This window comes from Zalophus californianus, chromosome 3, assembly GCF_009762305.2.
Source record: "Zalophus californianus isolate mZalCal1 chromosome 3, mZalCal1.pri.v2, whole genome shotgun sequence".
Taxonomy (NCBI): Eukaryota; Metazoa; Chordata; class Mammalia; order Carnivora; family Otariidae; genus Zalophus; species Zalophus californianus.
This window is the reverse complement of record NC_045597.1, coordinates 144800562-144815145: the sequence shown is the minus strand read 5'-3', so window position 1 is coordinate 144815145 and position 14584 is coordinate 144800562. Positions and strand designations below refer to the sequence as shown.

Here is a 14584-nt window from a genome sequence, read left to right as displayed (position 1 = left end):
CCCCGCCACACTTGCTCAAGTGCTTTCTCTAAAATAAATAAATAAATCTTTTATAAAAAATAAACTATAAAAGCAAACACCTCAAAGGAACCAAATATCTGAAGATATTTTGCTTATATTGCATGAAATAAATAAGAATAGAGATGGAGTTTAGTTAAAAAGAAGTGAAAATGTTGGGGAAGAAAAAAATCTAAAATTTTCCAAATTAACAATTCATGATGAACAAACTGCATGCCAATATCTTTTCATACATTGTATATCTTATTCTTCACAATATCTATAGAAGATATGGTTGTTCACACATTTATTTAACAAATATTGGTGGAGCACTTATTTTATTCCAAGCACTATTCTAGGTGCTGTGGACATATCAGTAAGCAAGAGCGACATGGTCCCTGTTTTCAGGGGGCTTACATTTGAGAAGGAGCAACATACCATATACAGATAAGTACGGGGTGATATGATTAGAAGTGTCACTTGAATTAGACTGGTATTTTTGGTTGGATGGATAGACCAAGATCCTGGCAGCCGCACACATTGAAGATATGAAGAGAAGGTGCTGGAGGAGGGAAGAGGAATCTCAAAGGTCCTAAGTCAGGAAAGAACTTTGTACATTTAAGGAATAGAAAAAAAAAAAACAAAACAGTATGGTTAGAGCAAAATCAATGAGAGAGAATGTGAGGGGAAAAAGTAAATCAGAGCCCATCACTCTTGTTCAAAATCCTCCGAGAGCTTCTCATTACACATAGAATAAAATCCCCAAACTTGTCAGGGGCCTCCAAGTTTCTACACAGATATGACTTCTGCCATCTATCCAACCACTTGTCCTCTGGTTTACTTCCACCAGCAACACTTGCTCACTGGCCAGTATGCTAAGCATCCCCAACCTCAGGATGCTTTTATTTGTTGTTTCCACTGTTCGGAATTCTCGTTCTATAGATATATGCATCACTTCCCCATTTTTTAAAATTCATTTTATTTTCATTCTCTGTTCAAATGTTACAATTTTAGAGAAGCCTTCTCCGAATGTCAACGTAAAATCTCATCTCCTCCTATCCCTTTCTTTTCCTTTACCTTGTGTTCTTCTAGTTGCTATGGCTGCATAAAAAATTACATCAAAACTTAGCTCCTTAAAACAAAAATCATTTATTATCTCTCATCATTTCTGTGGGTCAGGAATTTGAGAGTGGTTCAGCTGGGCATTTCTGGCTTGGAGTCTTTTATGAGGTTGCAGTCAGACAGTGGGCTGTGACAGGTGTCATCTCTCAGCCTTCATTCACATATCTGGCACCTGGTCTAGGAAGATTCAAAGAGCCGGGGACTAGAACAGTTAGGGCTCCTCAATCACCTTTCTCTTTCTCTATAGGGTTTCTCCAGCATGGCGGCTTCATGGTAGTAAGAATTCTTACATGTGGCTCAAGGATCCAAAGGCAAGTGTCTTAAGAGAGAAAGAGCCAGGCAGAAGCCCTATCACCATTTATGATCTAGCCTTGGAAAGTCAGGCAATGTTGAGGCAATTGCAAAAGTTTACCCAGCTTCAAGGGAGAAGGGGAGATGTAGGCATTGCCTCTTGAAGGAGAAATGCTGATATAACATTATAAGAACATGTGGGATGGTATATATATATATATATTATATATATATATAAATAATATATAATATAATAATATCTAATTATTTATTATATTTTATAATATTAATATATTAATATATAACGAATATATATAAATATATAATATAATATATAATAATATATATATAATAAATAATATATATATTCTCCAATATTTGGGAACTAAAATTGTCACATTGCTTGATTCTTTCTCCAAAGCAGTTTTTACTCTAATTATTGCCTGTCTCCTTCACTAAAATATAAGCCCTATAAAGGTAGGACTCTTGTCTGTCTGCTTTGCGGCTGGTCAATCTTCTCTACTATCCAAATAAATGATTAGCATAGAGTAAGCACTCAACATTTTCTGTTCTTAAATGAATAAACATTTCCTGAATCAGTGATCTATAAAGCAATGGAAGTATTATGAAAACTAGCACTTTAGAGATGGAAGAAAATTTTATAGTATTCTATAAATGGTACCAGAAATGTAACAGGGTAAAAGAACAAACTAAAATTATCTTAAAAGTGAGTTGTTTTTCACAATGTGTGCCTCAATAGAAAAAGAAAAAAAATGCTTCTGTTATAATATTTTGGAAAAACTATGACTCTTTTTATGATATTATATTTACTAAGTTCTCAATGCTATAAATTGCAACAGATGAGGAGTGGCAAGTTGAGATTGTAATCTGCTCTCGTATATGGATTATAACTTTGCAAATAGCATATCACTCTTGTAGTCACAGCTACACAAATGAAGTCATTCAGCTCATAATAATATTAATGAAGATGAGCTGTATGGTACAGCTTACTTTACCATTTTCAATGGGCCTAAATTTCTGCTTCTTTTAAGTTGGATTCTGGACATACAGAAGGAAACTACTGCTTGGATCTTTACTGTAGCCAAGAAATATTCATTTGAAACTCATTCTCCATAACCCTAAGTGTCTTGGTTTGTGACACATACATGGGAATGAGCCTTAAAGTTGTCCTCTTAATAACAAGTCTCAAGGGCATAAGAATCATTGCATCAACAGACAAAATGGGTGATTTTTCATGTGAATTGAAAACAACCTAAATGCTCACAAAGAACTGTTGAGAAATTAATTACATACCACCAGCTGAGCTTTGCGCAGTGGCAGTATCGTAGCCAATGAGGTTTATCCGAGGCGCGATTATTGCTAATTGAAACATACCACCAGCTGATGTACAAGCATTTAAAAAGATGCTGCAAAAGAGAAGGCAAAAAATAATTTTTCATAGCTAATAGGAATACCTAACTAAAACTCCAAGATAATTAACTAAAAAATTAGGATATAAAATTCAACAAGTTATCTGGATAGAACATTATAAAAATACCAATAGTTTTCATATAAAAAGCTATGATTAGAAGACCCAATGGTAAAACAAGAAAGCGTAATACCAACAAAATATAAAACACTTAGGATTGGTGACAAGATATGAAGGAAGCACTAAATTAAGAGGCAATGCAGTAAAGGATTTAAGGAGTGTGGTCCCAACTGGCTGCTGCGACATCTCAGCAGGGCTGCAGAATGGGTCTGCAAATTTTAAGTAACAAAGTTGTCACTGGTGACACAAGTACAGAAAACTGTGGCTTCTGTTTTCACCACTAGAACTTACCAGAGGATCATCAGTTCTTCATCTGTCGCAGAAGGAAATTGTGTCACCCAAGAACATAGCCAAAGATGTGAAGGTGGTTTTTCAGTCACTTCTGTGGGATCCTCCGAGGCACAGGATTTTAACTCCTAGCATGAACGGCAAACTTGAGGCTTGTTTTGCTCTGGGTGACACCGTTGGCTTAGAAAACTCTCCCCAAATCTGGATCCAGGAAGACAATCAACAGTTCACCAAGGAACTGGACGCCAAAATGACCAATGGAATTCTCCAGAAACAAGCAGTGGCTCATGCCAACCCCCCTCTGGGGGACCTGAAACCAGCCTTTGAAGAGAGGTGTTGCAGCGAGCCTGGCTTGGCTTTCTTGGTTGGCCTGGATTCCTCAAGCTCTCCCAAGACTCTGGGAAGTCTTGAAAACCAAAGGGCATCTCTAGGACAAACGTCTGGTTCATATTCCTTAGATACTCCTTAAATAAATGTGTTACATTCACTTCTGAAATCCTAGAAGACCCTTCAGGGATGGCGTCCCAAGACGGGGAGGATCCTCAGAGGCTACAGTAGGAAAAGGGCCCCTCCCAGACTTCTGGCTGGCCTTGACCTGCCCCGTGCACCTGGGCACTACCTACTCCCTTCCCCAGTCGCCCCTTTCAGGTCCTGAGAGCACTGCCCTGGACAGCCCTTGAAGGCTGGAAGGGCCATGTCCCCAAGTCCTCAGAAGTAAAGGCCATTGGCCAAATAAGGCTAGAATTTAACTTCTCTGATGATGCCACCAGCAAAAGGCCACCCCTACCAAGAAAGCTGGGAGAAAGAACTGGCCTCAAACCTTTCTTGCAGAGACCAGGGTCGAGACAGGAAAATGCCCTGAGGAGGCGCACCAGGGTCCTGTTCCCCCTCCCTGGGGGGGGGGTCCCTAGGGGGGTCCCTACAATGTGGGTGACCCAAAGTTTCACCCATTTGTAGGTGGTGGGGAGGCTCGGCCCCCAGAACGCCCCTGGAGCCGGCGGGCGGCCGGTGGAGCCGGCCTGCCTTCAGACTCAGTGACTGACGCACCTTTGGTGCAGGCCGGGGCGCAGGTGCCCGCCGCGGAGGGACCCGCCAGCTCTTCTGGCGCGTGGGTTCGCACCAGCAGTCCAACAGCGAGCCCACGGCCTCGCCTGCTGACTCAGTGCCTCTGACTCTCTTGCAGGGGCCAGAGTCCGCCTTGGACCCCAATGAAGAGCACAGACCCTGCTACTGCTGAAGCACCAGAGCAGGGGCTGATTATCTGAAGCAGACTGGAACGTCCTCATTTAAGGAGATGGCCTTGAGGAAATAGTCCTTATACCTCAAGTTCTACCTACTCCTGAAAAACAAGCCTCAGAGACCAGCGCCCCTGGCGGCTGAAACCAGCGGCGCAGCCAATGCAGACGTAACTTCCTCAGGGAGCCCACGGGCGGCCAAGCTGGTAGAACTTGATTCCTTCCGAGCTCCGGGTGTTCCAGAGCCAGATCAGTCCATGTGTCCTCAGGCCAGCAGGTCCGTGGTGCCCGTGGTGCCCATCATGGACGTGCCGCAGCACAACCAGAAGGACCCGGACGCAGCAGGGGAAGGAAACAAAAGGAGAGGCTGTTGGTGAAGAACAGCTGTGCGGAGCTCTACGCAAAGCACCTGGAGATGGGGAAGATCATGGATGGGTTTGAGGGGACAGGGTACCAGGGGGATGGTGGAGGCTCAGAAACAGAACTTGCCAAAGCCCAAATCCAGAAGGTTCTGAAAGGAAAAGGCCAACTTACTGCACACCTGAACTACATGGAAAACTATTTTTCTGACCTCTTCAAGAAGGTGATTGAAGGCTACTGCACGAATGAAGATTCGCTGAAGTATGTTGAAGATAACACAAGAACTGAAAAGGAAGGCCAGAGATACCAAGCACTGAAGACCCACGCAGAAGAGAAACTCAAGCTGCTAAACGAGATCACCCAGGTCTGGAGCAAGGCCCAAGTGGAGGCCTTGACCATCCACGTGAGCTTGAGGAAGGAGCAGATGTGCATCTAGTTGCTGGAGAAGGCCATTGAGCAGAAGACTAAAGTAAATGATGAACTCATCAGAATCCGTGACTTTATTTCCAAGATAGAAAAGATCTGACATGGAAATATGGGATCAGTGTCTGTCTCCCTTGTCTGTCTTTCAAAAGATGTCATGTTCTTTCTTGTCTCTTATTGTTTTTATACTGGATTGCTTTAACAAGAAGTCTAAATAGTTTCCCTTTAGTCAATGATGAGGAGGAAGAGGAGGGGGAGGGAGGGGGGAATAATTATTCAAGAGTTGAGACTTTGGAATTACACAAATCTAGGTTTAAATCCTGACTCTGTCATGTACTAGCTCGTAGGCTTAATCTCTTAATTACCTTATCTATAAAATGGTTGCAATGATTGAAATATTGATGTGAGATTGACAATTTATGCCTGGAAAAAGCACTTGAAAATAACATCTACTAAATATAATTTAAAATGCATCAAAATATTATTAGTAAAACTGTGGGACTTACATAATAGACAGATGGAGCAATAAGATAGCACAGATGCTTCAGGGACAAATACTAGTATATAAAAATATACTGTTTGATAAAGGCCACAATACAAATCAATGAGGGCAGAAGAAAAATTTCAATAAATGGTTCTAAGCTGTGGGTGAAATCTTTGGAAAAAATAGCTAGATGTGTACTTTTCACATAAATAAATTCCATAGATAGCACAGATGCTTCAGGGAAGTTAGAGCACTAAATAAACAAAATGAAACTATGTCAATTAGAATAAAATCAAAGTGAGTAAGAATTGGATATTGACATAGAGAATAAACTTCAAAGGCAAAAGAGCAGTAGCAGAACCACAGAGAAGAGATGGACAGATTTGACTACATAGAAAATTAGGTCTGGGGGTGCCTGGGTGGCTCAGTCAGTGGAGCATCCAACTCTTGATCTCAGGGTGGTGAGTTCAAGCCCCATGATGGGTGTAGAGATTACTTAAAATTAAAAAAAAAATCTTTAAAAAAGGTCCAAATGACACCAAAAATGTAATTAAGTATTTGTATCATTTATGATAGGACGAATGTTAGTATAAATATCTAAAGAACATTTACAAATCAATAATAAAAATTGTAAACCCTATTAGAGAAAAGTGAACAAAAGGTGAGGCAAGTTATTTAAGTGGTAAAAAGACCCCCAAAAGTTAATACAAGAAATCCCAACAACAAACTTAAATTCACTTTTTTTTGCTTATCATATTGGTAAATAATTTTAAAGAGAAACATATAATATACATTATTAGTTAGTGTCCCCTGAGATTGGAACATTCATGTATTGCAGAAAGAGAATAAATCAGGGTAAATGTTAAGGAAATTATACTAGATTTATAATCCTTGACACAATATTTCTCCTATACAAATTTGTTCATAAGAACTAGAGATGCAATCACTAATGTGCAAAAATATATTTATTAGAGGATTATTCATCATAAGGCAAAATTGGAAAAAAATTAGGGATGGACAAATAATGGTAAAATCAGATGATAGTATACTATGCAGTAGTTAGATGAACAATTTTAAAGAAAAGTTAAGGGAATGGGAAAATGTTCATAGTAAAATTCTAAAAGGAAAAGGAGTATGCAATTTTATAAACCTCTATATCATAATCTAATTTTTAGTCGTTGCTTTCTCTCAGGGGTTATGGGTAACTTTCATTTTTTACTTTACATTTTTCAGTATTATTTCAAATCTCCATAATAATTATATGTATTTTAATATTCAGGAAATGTGCAAAATGCTGGTCTTCATATCGTATTAAGTAAGCAAAACATTAAAATGCATATGCAGATGGCTTCAACTATGTAAGTAAAAGTATTTATTTTTACATCATTTTAATATTAAAAAAAACCTGCAAAGGAGTTTTATGTCTATTTGGCAAGCAGTGGACAACCTGAGAAAGTTCATGGGCAGGGCACCATGTGATCAGAGCAGCAGTTAAGATGGATCGCCTGGGAGGGTGCTAACAGCTGATGGGGAAAGGTGACTCAGATCAGGCTGTGGTAGACACAAGGACAAGAAGGGGTTGATTTTGAGTTATTATCAGGAGCATAACTGAAAGTACTTGGAGTACTTGAAGACTGGGAGTGGGACATGAAAGACAAGTAGGAGCCAAGAACTTAAAAAATTTCCTGAATTTAAAAAATCCATACAATTATTGTAAAAAATTTGAAATAATAAAGGAAAATACAAGATAAAGCAAAATAAAAATAAAGGTGCCGGTTTACAGAAACATGGAAATTTGGAGGAAAAGCTGGTTTGAAAGAGATAAGTTAATTTTTAAACCTGCGTTGTTTGTGGCTAGTAAGAAGATACTAAAGACATATTTAAATATCTCTCTTAGTTTTTATTATGCAATATATAAAGAGTAAAAAAAATCAAACAGGAGAGAAAGGTGCACATTAATATCAAATCTCCTACTGAATTTCCTACAACTACTGGAAGTCCTATTCTTTGCTAGTAACCACTTTCAATTATTTTCATTTTTATTTCCTCTGGTGATCAATTCCAAATCTGCTCAAACCTCGATATCTTAATCTATCAACATCAAACATTACTTGATCAATGTCTCCATACTGTGAAAGATGAGGAACTTATTCTCTGTTCCTAACTTTTTAAAGTTAAATTACTATTTTGGGATCCTTTTGGTAACAATTGTAACAACTTACACTCTTGTAAGAAGTTTATACTTAAACTTTTATATCTTGACCAATCAACTTCAAACAGTATCATTGAATTCCCCACAATATAAATGGAGAATATCAGTGATTATAAACTTCCTTCCACCTCTCATCCCCCTGTTTTTCTCCAAATATGTGGCAGCTATACGATCACTTTTATTAAAGTTCAGAATGTTTGTATTTTTTCTGTAACTATAATAAAATAACTCATATTTTGTCTAGTGGTCGAATTCTAAAAACTGAAAACTGATACACAACATTTGATAATGTAATTATGTAAATACTATTGACGTAGAACATACGGCATATTTGGGGACCTGCTTGAGAAAGAAATACAATTCTTTTTTTCTTTGCTTTTTAAACAACTTTATAGAGGTATAATTTATACACCATACAATTCATCCCTTTTAAGTATACAATTCCAAGATTTTTAGCAAACTTACCACGTGGTACAATCTTCACCCTAATCCAACTGTAGAACATTCCATCACTCCAATAAAATACCTCATGTCCATTTACAGTCTGTTCCCTTTCGGGAGGAAAGGCTACCCCAGCCCCGGGTAGCCACTAATCTACTTTCTGACTCTACAAATTAGCCTTTTCTGGTTTCTTCCACTTAGAAAAACCATTCTAAGATTTATATATCCTGTAGCATGTGTCAGGATTTCATTCCTCTATAGGGTTCCACTGTTTGGATTTACATCTTGTTAGTCATTCATCAGTTGTTGGGCATTTGAGTTGTTTCCACTTTTTGGCTATTATAAATAATTCTGCTATGGACATTTGTGTGGACTTAAGTTTTTTATTTCTCTTGAGTAGATACCTAGGAAATTTAATTCTATATTTTACTAACTAGTCTATTCAAAGAAAAATGTCCCAATTATCAAGAACCTCTGGAGTTTATTTTTCTTAGATTCATCCATTACTTTAAACCATTCCATATTTTAGTTTGGTTTATAATCTAACCATGGCTTATGTTCATATTTTTCCCTCTAGAAATTTAAAACAGTTTTTAAATTAAATATTTCATAAATATTAAAAGGTATAAAGATATTACTTGTCAAACTATATATTTACACCCTGTTTAAGAAATAAACACTTCTAGGGGCACCTGGGTGGCTCAGTCAGTTAAGGGTCTGCCTTCCACTCGAGTCATGATCTCAGGGTCATGGGATCGAGTCCCCTAATTGGGCTCCCTGCTCAGCGGGGAGTCTGTTTCTCCCTCTTCCTCTGCCCCTTCCTGCCTCTGCTCGAGCTCTGTCTCTCAAATAAATAAATAAAAAATCTTAAAAAAAAAAAGAAATAAAACACTTCTAAAACAGCTGAAGAAGCTTATGGATTTCACTTCAAAGCATCCTTCTCTCTCTTTTCAGAGATTAGCATTATCTAGAGTTTAGTGTTTATCATTCCTATGCATTTTTTTAAACATTTACTATGTATGTATTTCCTAATTAGCAAAAAAAAAATTATACCATCTAAATTCTTACTGGACTTGGTTTTTGTACTCAACATTATTTTCATGAGATTTATTCTTGTGTATAGTTTTTTACTCCAAGATATACATTTTCACAACCATATTATATTCCATTTTGTGAATATGCCAACATTTATACATTTTTCCAGTTAACGGGAAGTTAACTGGTTAAAAAATTTTTTTTTGGTGCTATAAACATTCTTGCATACGTCTCCTGCAATGGATTGATATTTGAGTCCCCCAAACTTCATATGTTGAAACCTAATCCCCAATGTAATGGTATTAGGAAGTGGGGCATTTAAGAGGGTGTTTAGGTCATGATGGTGGAACCCTCATGAATGGGATTAGTGCTTTTATAAAAGAGACTCCAGAGAGTTCCCATGACCTTTCTGCTATGTGAGGACACAGCCGAAGATGGCTGTCAACAAACCAGGAAACAGGCTCTCAGCAGACACTGAATGTTCAAGCACCTTGATCTTGGACTCCCCAGCTTACAAAATAGTGAAATTAATTTCTGTTGTTTATAAGCCATTCAATTTCTCATATTTTGTTACAGTAGCCCGAATGGCCTAAAATGTCTCCTTTATACATGTAGGAAAGTATTTTAGAGAACATACATCTTCAACTTTTCTAGATATTGACAAATTGTTTTCCAAAATGATTTTGTCAATACTTATGCCAACAGGAAATGAAGTTCCTATTGCTCCACATCCTTCCCAGTACCTGGTATTGTCCAGTATTCTTCCCCCAAATTACTGAGTGTGCAAAGGTATATCTAAGTAGCCACCTCTATTTCACTGAATACAGTAATTTTTAACACCTTCTATTATGCTTACTGTCCATTTATGTTTCTGCTTCAGTGACTTTCATGCTGCTATTTTTATCTATTTTTATACTAATTTGCTTGTGTTTATCTTATGGATTTCCAGAAATTATTTATGTATTTTCAGTATGAAACTTTTGTTGGTTATATTATATGCATCACAAATAATTTCTAAATCTTCTTTTGGAAATTTTAGTTCTCTCTGGAGTAAATGAGAGGTAAGTTTACTGTCCAGTTTAATAAAGATAATCATGTTTCCTTCCAGAGAAAAGGTTTGAAATGCTTACTGCCCATTGTAAAAGATCCAAACTCTCTAAGCTCAAAGTTCTTCTCTGACAATGCAATTCACTGTGTGTGCAGGTATCATCTGGCTGTCTTCATGTCACCTTGTGGGAATCAGAGCTCAGAGAACCTGTACCAAAATGCCAAAACTATGGCTACTGCTTTTGACGTGAAGAGTAAATACAATTCTTTGCTCCTGACCCAAGGATAGGCCAGTAGGCTGATCTGATAGCTTGTATGAATGGTAAAATCTCAGGATCTTCACAGTTCTTGACATCTGTTTCTATCTATTAATAAAATAAGGCATATCAATTTTAAGGATCTTTTCAAAGAGCCAACTCTTTATTTTGTTGATTATCTCTATGTTTTTCAAAGTTTTATTTCATTGATTTCTGCTCTGATATTTATTTATTTTTACCTATTTTGCTTAACCTCCTAAGATTCTTAGCGTGGGGGCACCTGGGTGGTTCAATTGGTTAAGCATCTGACTCTTGTTTATGGCTCAAGTCATGATCGCAGGGTCGTGGGATTGAGTCAGCTTGTCCCTCTCCCTCTGCTCCTCCCCCCATTCTCTGTCTCTCTCTCTCATTCTTAAATAAATAAATAAATGAATAAAATCTTTAAAAAAAATTCTTAGTGTGGATCCTGAAGTCATTGATACGAGATCTTTTTTCAATTCTAATATAGCTATACAGTACTATAAATTTCTCGCTAGTTCCTGTTTCAGCTATATCTCACAGATTTTGATATGTTGTGTATTTCATCTTTATTCAGTTCAAAATACTTTCGAATTTCCTTTTCAATTTCTTATTTGGCCCATGGGGTTACTTAAAAGTGTATCATTTAGTTTCCAAGTATTGGGAATTTTCCAGAGATATTTCTGTTTCTGATTTCTAATTTAATTCCACTGGGGTCAGAGAATATACTTTGTATTATTTGACTCCTTCTAAATTTATTGAGACTTGTTTTATCACCCAGAATGTGATTTCTTTTGGTAAATATTCAATGTGTGCACTTTAAAATAATGTATATTTTGCTGTTGTTGAGTGGAGTGTACTATAAATGTCAACTCGTTCAAGTCTACTGATAGTGTTGTGTGGATCTCTTATATACTTACTGGGTTTCTCTCTCTTGTTTTATCAATTTTTAAAGTGAGGAGTATAAAATATCTGACTATATGACTATAATTATGAATGTGTCTTCTTCTCCTTAGAGTTGTGTTATTTTTGCTTTCATGTATTTTGAATCTCTGTTATTATGTGCATCTTCATTTTGACACCTTCACTTTTTAGAAGCCCATCTGTGCATTCAAAAGTGTATTTATTATATTTTTTCCAATATTTGAAATGTTTTTTGGCCTAGAAAATTTTGGAATATCTAGTCTGCTATACTATTAAAACTTCACATATTTCCTGGGTTTTCTCTTATCAATAAGAAATAATGTGCTCTCCGAAATAAGTCAATCAGAGAAAGACATGTATCATATGACCTCACTGATATGAGAAATTCCTAATCTCAGGAAACAAACTGAGGGTTGCTGGAGTGGTGGGGGGGTGGGAGGGATGGGGTGGCTGGATGACAGACATTGGGGAAGTTATGTGCTATGGTGAGTGCTGTGAATTGTGTAAGACTGTTGAATCACAGACCTGTACCTCTGAAACAAATAATACATTATGTTAAAAAAAAGAAGAAGAAGAAAGCAGGAAGGGAAAAATGAAGGGGGGGAAATCAGAGGGGGAGATGAACTGTGAGAGACTATGGACTCTGAGAAAAAAACTGAGGGTCTAGAGGGGTAGGGGGTGGGGGGTGGATTAGCCTGGTGATGGGTATTAAAGAGGGCACGTACTGCACGGAGCACTGGGTGTTATATGCAAACAATGAATCATGGAACAGTACATCAAAAACTAATGATGTAATGTATGGTGATCAATATAACATAATAAAAAAAAGAAATAATATGCTCTCATTTAATCCATAAAATAATCTTTTTAGTTTGTTAAGATTCTTTTAAAATTTAATCCATTTTTTCTTGAAGCCATCTTTTTTGGATCCCCTTAGTTTCTTATTCTAATTTGAACTTTCTTTCTAACCCTTCTTCACAGAAGTAAATCGGGGATTTTGTTTTTAATCTCCACAGCTAGTTAGATACATGTCTCTGATTTTAGTCACTAATTACTTTTTTGTTTTTCAGGTATACTGACTCATGTAATTATTTTATTCACTTATTTTTTTTCACGTAATTATTTTAGAAGAGTATCTGAGTGGTATGCTTTCTGAATTTGGTGCTTCTGAATATGTTATCATTTATCTTTGCCATTTGCTGGGTGTGGACTTGTAAGTTTAAAACTCTTTGCCCTCCAATTTATTACATGGTGCTAGTATAACCTTAATATGAAAAACAATAAAGTTAGTGCCACAAATATTTCAAACAGCACACTAGTGAATAAGGATGTAGTTTCTAAACAAAACGAACACTAGCAATGCATAAAACTATAATGTTCTATAACAAATTATTTGGAAAATAGTTCATGATTAGTAAGCCAACTGAAATAAATAATTGCACTACAATCTAAAAGAGAAAAGTCATGCAATAATATCAATAATAAATGCTAACAATTTAATAGAGCAGTTACTATGTGCCTGATACTGTTTTAAGTTCTTTATGTATATTAACTCATTTAATCCTTACATCAACTTTATGAGAAAGATGATATTATTATGTTCCTTTGTACATGAGGAAACAGACACATAATAGTAACTTGCAAAAGATCATATAATTCTCTAAGTGAAAGAACAAGGATTCGAAATCAGGAAGCCTGGATTCACTCTATGCTGTACTTTATCTTGGCATCAATTGATGCTGAAAAACCATTCTATAAATTTTTGTCAACATTCCAATAAAATATATTAGGTAATAAGAATGAAGGAACTACTTATTATAATACAGATAATTTATCTGAACATAGAATTAAAGCAAAAGAGATAAAACATATGAGAGATAAAATTAGGTCAATTTTTATGCTATATTTAGGATTATTTTTTCAACTTCTCCCCAGAACTCATATAGAACGTTTTGTTTTGGCAAGCATATTTTAATTTCTTAGAATAATTTCTTGTTATCTTATTTCTCTGTCTCATGTCAGAATTTTTTGGTTTAGTTTAATTTTATGAATGTAACATTTCAAATTTTTTTCAACAGATTAATTAGGAAAAAAAAAGTTGAGTGTTATTCCTTAAATTCTATTCTATTCTATCCAATGTGATTTATTTTATTTTTATTCTATCAATACATCTTGTAGATGTTAGTTATAAACTATAAAAGACAAATGCTTTGAATTCCCTACATTAACAGAAATAAATTTTTGATGCTGCCTGAGGCTGAATATTATATTGGTCAAGGATTTAAATAATAAGCTGTTCTGCATAGCTTATTGTTCAAATTTTAATTTTATGAAACATTTAATGCAGTAATTAAGCATTTTTGTGTATTAAGTGTGTAATCAGTACACACTTCATAGTGTAATCAGTACACTATGAGTTCTTAAATATCAATACATGACAGAAGTGAGAGTGAAAGGGCAAATAAGTTTTAATGACAAAATTCACCCACACTTAAATAGAATAGTCCTCATTTTTTTACATTGCAATATTATTGGTAAGCTAGGCAATGTGAGGGCTTGACATATCTTGGCATAATTAGGAAATCATTTGTGACTTGAAGCCTCAAGATTATAACCTCAAGGACTATGGTGTTTGGCTCATAAAATAGTAATGGTGGAGTGCTTGCATTTTACAGAGATTTTTCACTGTGATTCATCTTTGGAACAGAATTGAGATGTTGACTACCTCATTAAAGAAAAATCAGGTGTTTATTAAGTAAATGTATCTGGAATTGTAAATGAAGGCACAGAGAAGGTAAAATCAGTACTTTCAGAGCAATGACCAACTTATTTCTGACTATTCTGGTAAATGCTCATGGGGTAACGTTGTGATTACGTAAAGCTGTCGGCTAGCTAAAGACA

The 14584-nt window shown here is 36.2% G+C and overlaps 1 non-coding gene and 1 pseudogene across 1 annotated transcript; both read left to right on the top strand.

Moving 5' to 3' along the window:
* Positions 1-2733: 2733 nt before the first annotated feature.
* Positions 2734-2867, top strand: LOC113921048. Its single transcript, XR_003519483.1, has one exon. It is a non-coding gene; the product is annotated as a U4 spliceosomal RNA (small nuclear RNA).
* Positions 2868-3162: 295 nt separating this feature from the next.
* On the top strand, positions 3163-5368 carry LOC113920340 (annotated as a pseudogene).
* Positions 5369-14584: the final 9216 nt, after the last annotated feature.